Source organism: Podarcis vaucheri (genome assembly GCF_965113315.1).
Source record: "Podarcis vaucheri genome assembly, chromosome: 6".
Taxonomy (NCBI): domain Eukaryota; kingdom Metazoa; phylum Chordata; class Lepidosauria; order Squamata; family Lacertidae; genus Podarcis; species Podarcis vaucheri.
This window is the reverse complement of record NC_138764.1, coordinates 63,532,313-63,544,819: the sequence shown is the minus strand read 5'-3', so window position 1 is coordinate 63,544,819 and position 12,507 is coordinate 63,532,313.

The following is a 12,507-nucleotide window of genomic DNA, read 5'->3' as shown; positions in this document are numbered from 1 at the left end:
CTTCCTGGTTTTCCCAACTGTGAGTGCCCAACTCCCAATGGTAAGATCTGCTTTATGTAGAGGGCAAAATCCCTCTTATCGTTGTGGGACCCAGACACCTGCAATGAGGGAGATAAGACTTCCAAAAAGTTCAGATGAAATATCACAGGTAGAAAATTTCATTTAGTCAAGGTCAACAACTGCTCAGAAGCCTTCACAAGGATAAAATCTCCCAAAGTCCCCTAAAGATTGCAATGGCATTGAATAGCCCATAGAACAGCTACATCACCAAGTAGTTGCAATGAAAGTTGTGACAAATTCTAGCTCCTGATTCCCAACCACAATGGAATCCTAGGCATGTTTAATCAAAAGTAAGATTGGCTGGGGGAGGAGCCACCCAATATGGCGACAAAGGCAGTTACCGAGTAATTTCGTTTGCCCTTATCCAAGTTTTTAAGTGGTTTTAAGCGGTTTTATTCTCCTTTGTTTTTATCCGAGAGTTTTAATGATCTGCTGGCTGTGCTGGCTGTCTTTTAATTATTTCTCCACTTGTGTTATTTTTGTTTTATCTGGGTTGTTCCGCCCCCCTGGACTCACCGCCACGGCTGCCACCACCTCCCTAACTGGGAGAGATAAGTGAAAGGCTCCCCTGGGCATAAATCCTCTGCCTTGTCGACCAGCTCTTTCCTTTTAGTTTTTGCATACTGCATATCGCGAAGTGAAGCTTGCCCGACTGCTGGAACCGGGCTGTTTCAAAATCCTAGGATTAAGGAAGAGGGGAAGGAAGAGGCTTGAACTGGCTGTCTTACCGTGAGTAGTTTTGCGGCACCACTCTCCTGGAAGTGGTAGTATTCCTGTGAGGAAGACTAAAGGGTTTAAGGAGCTCCCCAGCACAGTGCTTACGATGGTGCCCCTGCAAAATTAACTTATGGGCCATGGAAAACGCCCAAGAGACCCTGACGAGGCATTATCCTCTCCGTGGCCTAAGCAATCAAGGAAGGGTTCACCTAAAGGTGGGAGAGGCCCCGAGGAATGTATCTACTCAATAGCAATTCAAAATCATTTCGATCCTCTAACTGCCCTTGAAACAACATCAAAAGACGAGGCCCCTGAGACGCTACAAATTGGAAAAGCTAATGGGTACACAAATGGGGATGGTCCCTATCTGAAGGAGGTGTTGGTAGCCGAATCCGCGGATTGCTCAGGTTGTGAGCAACTCCATCTAATAATTAGAACTCTAAACTGTATATTTAAGAGAATTGACGGCCTATCTTCTCAGCTGCGTAGCCTTCAGCAAAAACTGGATGACCAGCCGGTACAGACAGCCCAAGATGGGGCAGTAGATGTTCCATTGTGCCGGCAGTAAGCGCCACCTAACACTGATCGCATGAAGAACTACAAATACAATCTCAACCCCTCTCTGAATCGCCAATCCCTGACTCTACATCCGAGGAAGATTTCCCTTACCTTCCGGGAAAAGGACCCAAGTTGGGCAACGCTACGTGGGACTAAAGAGCACCTTAGATGGCTTCTAAAACTCGAGACATCACAAATAGATCTTTGTGCTGTGCTTCCATTAATCCACCAGAACAGATATCAGAGAATGTTGCTGGCTTTCCACTCTGCAAAAATCCCCTCTCTTATTATTAAGCAAAAAGTGTTTTTGAATAGTCATGGCATTTTTCCAACGAGAGTCTTCATGGATTCCATAATTAGACCTCTCCTATCGGAGGGATTAATCAAGGAGATGGTTCAACCTCCCCGTCCTGAACCACAAAAGGGGGCTGAGCTGTACACCCCATGCCTGGGCCAGTCCCAAAATACCTCCACTCCTACAACTAAACACTACGATTGTGCCAGTAACTCTTTGACACCCCAGGAGGAAAGAGAGCTTATCGCCTCCTTTGGAGAGTTACCAGCGAGGGAACAACAAGAAATTATAAATAGGCTAGACCTACTTAAACTTCAGCTCCTAGATATCGCCTGCAATGGAGTTTCGACAAATAATACCCACTCTAATTTAGTGGTGCCCTGCCCCATGGAGGTGGAATCAACAATTCCCCAATACCCAGCATATAAGGTCCCTTCTGCATTGGATGGGAAGGTCTCACTGCTGGAGGCAGACTCTTCTCCTCCCCTTCATGCTGGTAACTCATCCCTGCCTCTAATAGACTTATCTGTTCCCTCCGTGATTAACCGATCAAAGAATGGAACTCAGGACAATACCCTCCTGGATAAATCATCGCCCCTTCATCCCTCCATGCCAGACTTGGAATCAACATACATCGAAGACCATCCACAACCTGAGATGGTAGTGGCCACTCCAAGTCAGGCTTCTCCAGCGCTTTCTTGTCCACCAAAAATCCAACAATTAAGTGAGGAAGTCACTACTGTGTCGAGAGTCACCACAGAGTGGACTGAAGACCCAGCAGGACATATAAATCAAATGATTACAAGTGTACCGGTTAGATCCCCAAAAAGGACGGCTCCAGCGGACTTGGCAGGAGCCTCTTCTGAGACTAGTTGGGCCCGACATCTAAAACCGCCAAATATTATCTCTACCCACCAGGATGTTAACCCTCTTCTGCCCCAAATAAATTCTGGCCCTCGTGATTCGATCGTGACACAACCGGCGCGCACTAGAGCAAAAGACTCCCCACAACTGGTGCGCATCAGAGCAAAAGACTCACCACACCAGGACGACAACTTTCAGCAAAGGAAAATAACAGACTTCTTTAAGGGAGCGTCCTGGTCGCATAAGAGCCCCCCACAAGAATTTAAATGACGGTTAGCCGGACATCCCAGAAAACCACCAATATCGATCCTCTGTTGGAACATAGCTGGCTGGCGTAGGAAAAAATGTGACCCAGATTTCCAGTCGTATATCAACTCGTTTCGTATCATTCTATTGCAAGAAACTTGGGAGGAGGGTGAAGTTGTCATAAACAGATTCGATCTATTATCCCTCCCAGCTTATCCCTCCCAGAAAGGTGGTCTAGTAATTGGTATCTCACTGAAGCTGCATTTCAAATTTCCATTAGTTTTGACTGATCCCCCTTATGCTTTATACGGGTTGATGTCGGGGGGGGGAGTATCACTGCTAATCTCCAATGTCTACCTCCCGCCAGGGGGTTCGTCCCTTGAAGTGCATGATAGATGGGAAATATTAGAAGATCATTTAATATCATGCCGAGTCAAATATGCCAATAGCCAATCCTTAATTGGTGGTGACTTTAACACACGTATAGCAGCAAACTGGGCCGACTTAATTAAAGCTAAATGGTGGACTGCTCCATGCCTCGACAATTATGATCTGAGGCATGCCTTAGGGAGAACCTCAAAAGACTCTAAAGTAAACGAGGCTGGAGTACTTCTTTACCATATGGCTATTCGTTTAAACTTAGTACCCCTGAATGGCTGCTGCCCTCCTGATATACCGGGGGAGTTCACCCACCTAGGCATAAAATCAAACAGTGTACTAGACTACCTTTTAGCCTCGAGTGACCTGATTTCGAAAGCTCTCTCTTTTAAGATTGACAATATTCAGCATAGTGATCACCTTCCACTTACTGCTACCGTTTGCTCTAGATTGGCATGGGGACGAGCACAGCCATCCAATTCAATTAGATACTAACGTAGATAACCGGGTAGAGGGTATAAATACGGCAATACGAGTGAAGGGTTTAAAGTGGTCTGTAACGCAGACTCAAAAATATTCTGAATTTTTTCAGCAGGAGATCATACAAACCTATTCAGCCCTTGGCATAACTTCATATGAACATGATCAAACTATTAATCTATTTGCCAATCTGTTAAATGACCTTACGTCATTCTTTACTGTCCCAATCCACCAGGTAAATTGGGCCCACGCCAAGACAGGTGCACCGTGGTTTAACCGAAATTGCAAGCAAGCCAAACAACATCTCAGTGCTATTTATAATGATTACAAATCCTCAGGGGTGAGTATGCTTCCCAAGGAGTAATATCAGGCAAAATCTGCTTATAAATATGTACAAAAAAAGGCCAGACAGGAATGGCAACTGAACCGCTGGCAAGCACTAATAGCTGCCTCAAGCACCCGTAATTCCCGAAAATTCTGGCTGTTGGTTAACAGAAAACCTAAAAGATACCCTTTAACAGTTATTCCTGCCCCAATTTGGGAATCCTTTCTAAGGAACTATTTTGCCTTACCAGACCTTAGTATTAATACAATCGATGGAGTCTATGAGCAGCTCCCTCTTTGGCCACCCACTGACCCGGAAGAAATCTACGGGCTCATTTCTAATCTTAAAAAAGGAAAAGCCCCCGGTCCTGACCTCATCCCGGTGGAAGCTATAAAACTTCATTCAGACTGGTGGGCGAAAATCCTGACTGCTACTTTTGATGCCGTAAATAACAGTGGGAAGGTACCAAGAATATGGAAGGAAGCGATTATTGTTCCAATTCATAAAAAAAGGCTCAACAGATGATCCGGGAAATTACAGGAATATCAGTTTATTGTCATTAATTGGGAAAATATATGCACGGTTCTTGTTAACTAAGCTTACTAAGTGGGCCGAAGAGAACAACCTGATTGGGCCTGAACAGGCTGGTTTTAGACCGAATCAGTCAGCGGTTGATCAGGTCTTAGTTTTATACCACCTTGCCCGGAAATATTCCTCCCCAAACAGAGGCCAACTTTGTGCGGCCTTTATTGATTTAAAGGCCGCTTTTGACAGCATCCCCAGAGGATTACTTTGGGGGAAATTAGCCCGATGGGGAATAGATAAAAGACTTTTGTGGCTAATAACTAAATTGCATGACGGTTCGGCCGCTAGGGTGAGAATCACTCCGGCCGGCGACCTCTCAAATCCAGTAACTATCAATAGAGGTGTTCGTCAAGGATGTATCCTTGCTCCGACCCTTTTTAATCTATTTATAAGTGATATGAGGGCGTCTCTGATAGAGTCTCAAGAAACGATCCACGCCCCCCGTCTTGCCCAGTATCGTTGCCCCCTTCTACTCTACGCAGACGACGCAGTGATCCTATCCTTCTCAAGAGTTGGTCTCAGGAGGGCATTAAAAATTTTCGATGTTTACTGCAAATCAAATTTTCTTACAATTAACCATGTTAAGTCCAAAGTTCTAATTTTCACCAAGAGTCGAAAAACCTATAATTGGAGAATAGACGGAAAAGCTATTGACCAAGTCCCTAAATTTCAGTACTTGGGAGTCTTTCTCCAACACAACATGGGCTGGAAGGTCCATATTGCATATGTATTAAACAGAGCTAAAGCCCTTTCCTACGCGTTAATGCATTTTTTCTTTTCAGATGGGGCTTTCCATATTCCATCTGGGTTAAAAGTTTTCAAGGCAAAGGTGATTGCAACAATAGCATATGCAATCCCATTATGGGGGTCTTTTGTTAACCTAACCCATTTGGAGGTAATCCAAAACCAGCTTTTAAGAAGGTTGCTAAAATTACCCAGGTGTGTAAGCAATACTGCTATACGACTGGAACTAAATGTTACATCTCTAGAAACCACATTATGGAAATGCATCCTCTGTTACTGGTTGGCATTATGGCATAAACTTCCAAATCTCCACTTGATACAGTGTCTCTGGAGAGACGACTTCCCTAGCCCCTGGGCAAAAATAATACATGGGAAACTTGTGTCCTTAGGACTATCTCCATCTGAACTATTAAAATTGGATTTAATTTCTGCCAAAAGAATTATAACTCACAAATTAGAGGAGATGGATTTACAATTTAATATTGCGACAGGTGGTGGCACCTGTTCGCCGATAAACCTTGGCTTAACACCACCAACGAAACATCCATCTTACTTAACTACCTTATCCGTGGTGACGCATAGGTATGCATTTATAAAGGCCAGATTTAATGTTTTCCCATCAAATGTGTTGGGTAACAGACTTTCCAACGGACAGATCTCACTCCTCTGTGACTGTAAAAGTGGATCTATAGAATCGTTATATCATATAATCTTCTGTTGTCCATTACATTCGGCTGCAAGGTCCAAGTTTCTGACCACATATTTATCGAAATTTCTGACGGTCCTCGGGAAGCCCAAATAATATACTTATTAAACGACGAAGATACAAGTAGATCCCTGGCAGTCGCTAGATACTTGATTAATGTTTTATTTCAAAAGAGGAGAAATGGATTACTGTATGACTCTGACAGCTTAGCTAAACTTAAGAACCATCAATAAGTGCCAGAACTAAGATGCATACCCCCCAAAATCTGATGGATCTGAATTGCGGTTTACATTGAGGGAGCTTATTGTGTATAGTGTTTTCTTAACTGAAGTTAAATTGGTTTTATATGGGTGTTTTTAACTGGGAACTGTTTTAAATTGTATTGTTTATGGATAAATTCTGATGTTTCGTTTTGATATGGGCCAATGGCCGCAATAAATCTAAATCAAAATCAATCAAAAGTAAGGCTGTGTACACATTACCAGCTTAAAACATAGCAAAGTTGTTCTTTTTCTCAATTTGGATTAAAGCTGATTTTGGAAGGGGCAACTCATCAAAACTTAGAATTTCATATGAAATCACCAGATAGATATGAGTTGTGGCTGATATAATGGGTGCCAGCATTGAGAATGTACTGGATGCAGTGTAAATGGGAATGTGTGCACAGCCTAAGTCTCATCAACTTCAATGGGGCTTTCATTCAAGTAAGTATGCATAAGATTGCAGCCTAAGGCAACTTGCTAAGAAAAGCTAGGTAGCAAACTAAAGGCTGCCATTCTCTACCCTAGAATGGAGTAATCTAGGGCTGCCATATGTCTGGGTTACAGGGAAATGGCGTCTGGGCGTATCTTCAGAAAATATTCAAAATGTCTGGGGGAACCCAGACATATGGCAAGGTGAGGGTTAAGATTTTTAAAAAATCATTTTAAATTCAAAAAAGGCTGAAAACTTAGGCTTTGGGGGGACTTCGGGGGGGAGCAAGATCAACAACTTTGTCCAGATATTTTGGGGATATGGCAGCCCAAATTAAACTCAATGGGACTTACTTCTGAAGAGACATGTACAGTATAGGATTGCACTGTGAGTTACATAACTCAGCCCATCACAAAAAACCTTGATCTCCTTGGCTGTTATCCACTGAACTGCCTTGCAACCATATTGATAAGAAGCAGAAAAGCCTACAGGGTATTGATAGGAGCAAATCAGCTGTCCTGGTTTCTGGTCTTGTTAAATTCCATGCCTGCCAGGTGTCAAAAGGGTCAGTGTGCCCTTCAGACCATGATGAATGGCCTATAAATCACCTGCGCGCTAATCACTAAAGTCGGCCAAGGCAGTTCGCTCTGTCCCAAATCCACTCTGAATCTGCCAATTCTGCAGGGAGAAAGATCAGCTGTTTGGAAACAGATCTTGGCTATTTGGTTGCCAAGGAGGCCTGGTGTGTCCCTGATGACGCCTTAAAACAGGACTGCCTTGGAAAAAGGAGCAGCCTTGGCAATCTCTGCATTGTAATAATTTTGTCACTGATGCACATGCTCCAGCTACCTTTATTTACCATGGAATATCTCTATTTCTCTTTGTCTCCATTTTGTCTTTTAGAAAGATGGGCGTTTTTAAAGTTGCTCATCCTCTGAGCATGCACATACTACGTTGTCATCAGCATACTGAAGCCCTATGACAGAAGTTACGGCAACCTTACTCTTTGCTTTCAGCCTGCTCAGATTGAAGAGCTTTCCATCTGTTCAATAAATGATTTCTACTCCGGTGGGGAGTTTCCCTTCAACAAAGTGTAGGATCATGGCAATGAAAATAATGAATAGAGTTGGGGCAAGAACACAACCCTGTTTAACACCTGATCCCACTCTGAATGGTTCACTTTGAGAGCCATTGTTATCTGCGATTGTTGCTGTGACAATGCAGGCTTCCCCACCCTCCATCCCCACCCCACACACCCAAGATCACTTAAGTAATTATAGGGTGATTGTGATAATGGAAAATCCACCCGTAGTCAGGGAAAATCTTGAGTGAGCAGACTTTGTGGTGGCTCTTCCAAATGAGGCTTTTGCAGTGTGCTCAACCCTGCCTTTTTCGCTGAATACTTCAGAGGCTCCAATTCTTAAATTTCTCCTCTTCTTAAAACAAGTTGTCATTCTTCAAATGGAGGCGCTTTATTTGCCTGTCATGTCACATATTTAAAAGACAATTTTTAAGAATCCAGAGGGGGGACAAAGCACAGCTCAGGGTGGGGAAGACAACGACTGTGCTCCGATTTGCCCCATCTTGGCTACAGCACTGGTCCTTGATGTGATCATTCAGCATTGGTTACTGCTATGCCTGAAAGTAGTGGATATAAAAGCTCCAGGTTCAGGCCCTGACATCTCCAACTGGGCCTGGGAAAGACCCTTGCCTGAAACCCTGGAGAACTGCCTGTCCATATGAATAATAACGTGCTAGGCTAGAAAGACTGATGCCGTGACCTGGTAATGTGCAGTACAGCTTCTTATGTTCTTTTTAGTCTAAGGACTGCAAAACTACTTTAACTCATTAGCAACTGTGGTGGAATCTACATATAAAAACTGTTCTGAAAATGCTTTTTAAAGCATTTTTTAAAATTACATTGAATTTTCCTTAAGGCTCACCATCACCATCTAGTGTCACATGGTATATTGCACTTAAAACACACTTAACATGTTTTATTTGCAGTTGGATAGCTGAGTCTTGTATTAGGCATTCTGCCATAAAATTCTATTGCCAAGAAATGCAGTAAGACAATAGACTATGCTTGGTTTTGCAAGTGACAAGTTGTGCAGGCCTGATGTATGTTGATGCATTTGGGCTATAAGACCATTACAATGAATTAACTTTGTTGTTTTTTTAAAAAAAATGATATTTATTACTTTTCAAACAGTTTCAACACAACACTACAAACAAAAAAAGAAAAGAAAAAGAACAATACAAATACAATACAAAAACACTACATAACACATTAAACTAACAAAACAAAACAAAAACAAACAAAAACAATTTAAAAACACCTCAAACATTTTCAATATCTTATCTTTCATTCGCTTATTTCCAATGACCTCCTCACACCTCCCTTTTTGTATTCCACTTCTATTAATTGTTTCAGCAATTCCTTTCCATCTTCCTGTTTTCTATCCTATAATTATCTTAACACATTCTTGCCTTATTTTTTCCTTTAATTTTCTATTAATCTATTTATACTTAATTCCTTATAACATTTCTACTAAAGCCATATAACTTCATTCCAACATTCTTCTAACATTCATTAATTTTACAATATTTCTATAAATAGTCTTTAAACTTTTTCCAGTCTTCTTCCACCGACTCTTCTCCCTGGTCTCTGATCTTGCCAGTCATTTCCGCCAATTCCATATAGTCCATCAACTTCATCTGCCATTATCCAACACTTCAGTGCTTTCAAGAAGCAGCCATTCTCTCAGCCAGCAAAAAAGCAGATGGTTCACAACAAAGTTTAGGGGTCTGGCAGGGCAAGTCCACCTCCTTCTTTGGCATCCGTCAATATCTTAAATTTTACTCGAGGCTTCCTGCCCTGCCAAACAAATCTAGAGACGTCCCTCTGCCACCTCCTGAAACAATCCATCCCATCCAAAGCTTGCAATGTTTGAAACAAAAGCAACATCCCCGACAACACAGCAAGCCTCATCCCCACCACAGCAACTCGGCCCAACAATAACAACTTCAGATTTGTCCATATTTCCAAATCCCCCTTCTCTTCAATCCAACGTCCTTCACAGTTATCCTTGAATAGATTCACAGTTTTGGCGGTCATACTAACCCCCAAATACCTCTCTTTCTCAACCGATGTTAGTCCTGTCTCCTCCTGAAACTCTGTCAAGCTTTCCTTTTCCAATTCAGGTAGGGCTCTGGTCCTCAAATTCATCTGTTTTTCTTTAAGTTCAATCATAACAAATGTCAGCTTATGTTCATCAAGTTGTCCTTGTATGGATGGGACTCTCCACAATGAAATAACTTTGACATGTGAGAAGGAAGGGATAGTGGTACAAGACCCCAAGGTTTAAAAGGATGCCATTACATGAAAGTTTGAAATTGATTTAAAAGAACTAAGTTTTTGTTAAGTAGACTTAAAAGAATTGAATGCATATAGCATCCTGAGGAATTTTAAGACTCTTTTTCATAATTGCAACCCCATCAGCAAATGCATAATTCATGGACAAAATACAAAAAGTAATCTCTGGGCAGGGCTGGATGCTATGGGGGATACTTAGCTGCTGTTGCTGAAACCAGCAGTTTTGCATCTCTCCTTGCTAGTAACAAGCAGTGAAAGATCTCACACTTTGTAATGTCATCACAAACCATTCCTCTGGTTTACACATTCATACTTCATTTCTGCTAGTGAGAAGAAGGTCTTGTGGCCCCAGCATCATTTATTAGAAACAGCTTTGCATAGCAACTGGAACGCCTTTGAGACCCTCAGCTGGTTCATAAGGTTTCTCTCACTTGTGTTGGCAGCCAGCAGACCATCTGCTAGCCAAGAGGACAAATTCAGGCAAACACTGCAAGCCCAAGAGTCCTAATAGGGTTGTCCAGCAACCGGAGTAGAGAATGCACGACCCTTTCACAGCTCAACAGCCATGAAAATTTGCAGCTCTAACTGGGCTCCTCTTCTGTCTCCCCCACCCCTTTAGCCACTCTCTTTCCAGCCTGCTAGAGGAAGAAGAGGTATCCACAGTTGCATCCCCTTCCTTGAGTTACATAACTATGAAAGGCCCACATACATTCTCTGAGTTGCAGACCGACAACCAGAGCCATATATTCTGGCTCTGACCAGAAATAAGAAACACACAAAAAGTGCTGGCATGGCAATTTTGGCGTACAGGCTTTCAGGGGTGCTGGGGAAGAGGAGCAAAAAACCTTGCTGTAGCTAGGGATGGGGGTAGAACTGTGGGTCTCAAAATTCAATGGTGCCTTGTGCAATGCCAATATTTGATGTCCCCCCCCACCTTGCCTTCCATTTAACATTATAATTGTGCCCCCCCCCGCAGCACCCCCTCTCTGCACCCAGTGCAACCAAACCAGTCGCACTCCCTTAAATCCACCTCCAGGGATTCAGTCCATCTCACAGTTTAACGAGAACAGACCTGATCTGCATTTCCCAAAAGAATCTGTGATTCAAAACCTCCTTTGATATTCACACTGCTCTGATTTTTGCAATACAGTACTTCCACCCAAAAAAAGTGTACAGAAGTGCACAGATTAGGGAAAGTATGCACAAAATGCATAAATTAGTGAAAATAACATAAATGAATTGAATCATGTATGGACTTCATTCACTTTAAATTCTCCTCCCTCCCTAGCTGTAGATAAATGTGAGGAGACAGTCGTGTTGTGGTCTCCACGGGAGTCTTGCTTTGACCTAGGAGTCATGGTGGAGGGGAGAGGTTGCAGTTGGGCCTCACGCTCTACCTATGCACAGCGGGGGAGGGCGTGGCGATGCCGCCCGCATTACAGGGCGTCCCTGGCCGCATCACGGCCCCTGGCCAATCAATCCAGTCAGGGGGCGTGGCTTGGGCTACTGAAACAGCCACGCAGCCGGGGGGCTCTCCCTTCTTGCCTACTCGGGCTTCGGATCTCCCACCCTCCTGCCCTCTTTCCATGCATTTGCCATCTTGGCCTTGCTATAGACCACGGTTGGTCACCTGTTGAGGAGACCAGGTAGGAATTTTCCCACTTGGCAAATTGGCACCAGCCATGTAGTTCTCCCCTGCCTTGTAGCAATTGTCACACCTTTATAAGGTTTGGTGGTTAGGCATTGGAAAAACTTGGTTTATGGGAGGGGAGGTTGTGGCCTTCACCTGCCTCTCCTCTTTAAGGGTCTTACGTTAAAGGGATCCGGGGTATGGATCTTGTCCGAAGCCTGTGTATGGGCTAGGGCCATGCCACAACCCCATCGGGGACCCTGGGGGAGCTCACAGTTGATGTACATCAACAGGGCTCCCCCTGTTGGTGGTTGACCCTTTCTAGACGACCTGCATTGCAGGCAGGAGTAAGATATAGTCGGTTCTAGTCCAATGCCTAAGCCAATACCACTCACATCTGTAACCAATAAAGTTGTGGCCTTATTTAGCCCATTAACCCAAATTTTGGTGTCCATGTGAGTTATTATCCAGAAATGGGGGGTGGGGAGCTCGGGGCCTTGATGTGCAATGGCAGCACACTCCTGCACTCACTATGGCCCCACAAAAAGGTTACCATTGGGCATTTGGGAGCACAGCACCACCATTGGGAATGGCTGGGCAGAAGAAAAGAGAGAGGTCCTCCAGGAAAGGAAGCCTGGTCAGGAGGTGTAAAGGCAGAGCAAGCTATAGCCTCTCCTTCAGCAGGGACTCAGGCACAAAGGATTAAAGGGAAAGCAAAGATGACCAAGGTCATTGGAGAGCTGGAAACAAGGTAAAGGATAGGTAGCTGCTGCACACAGAAGGAACCCCTAGGATGCAAAGGGTTCTTGTGTCTCTGTGGAGTCAAGGATCCACCAGTCAGTACCTGAGG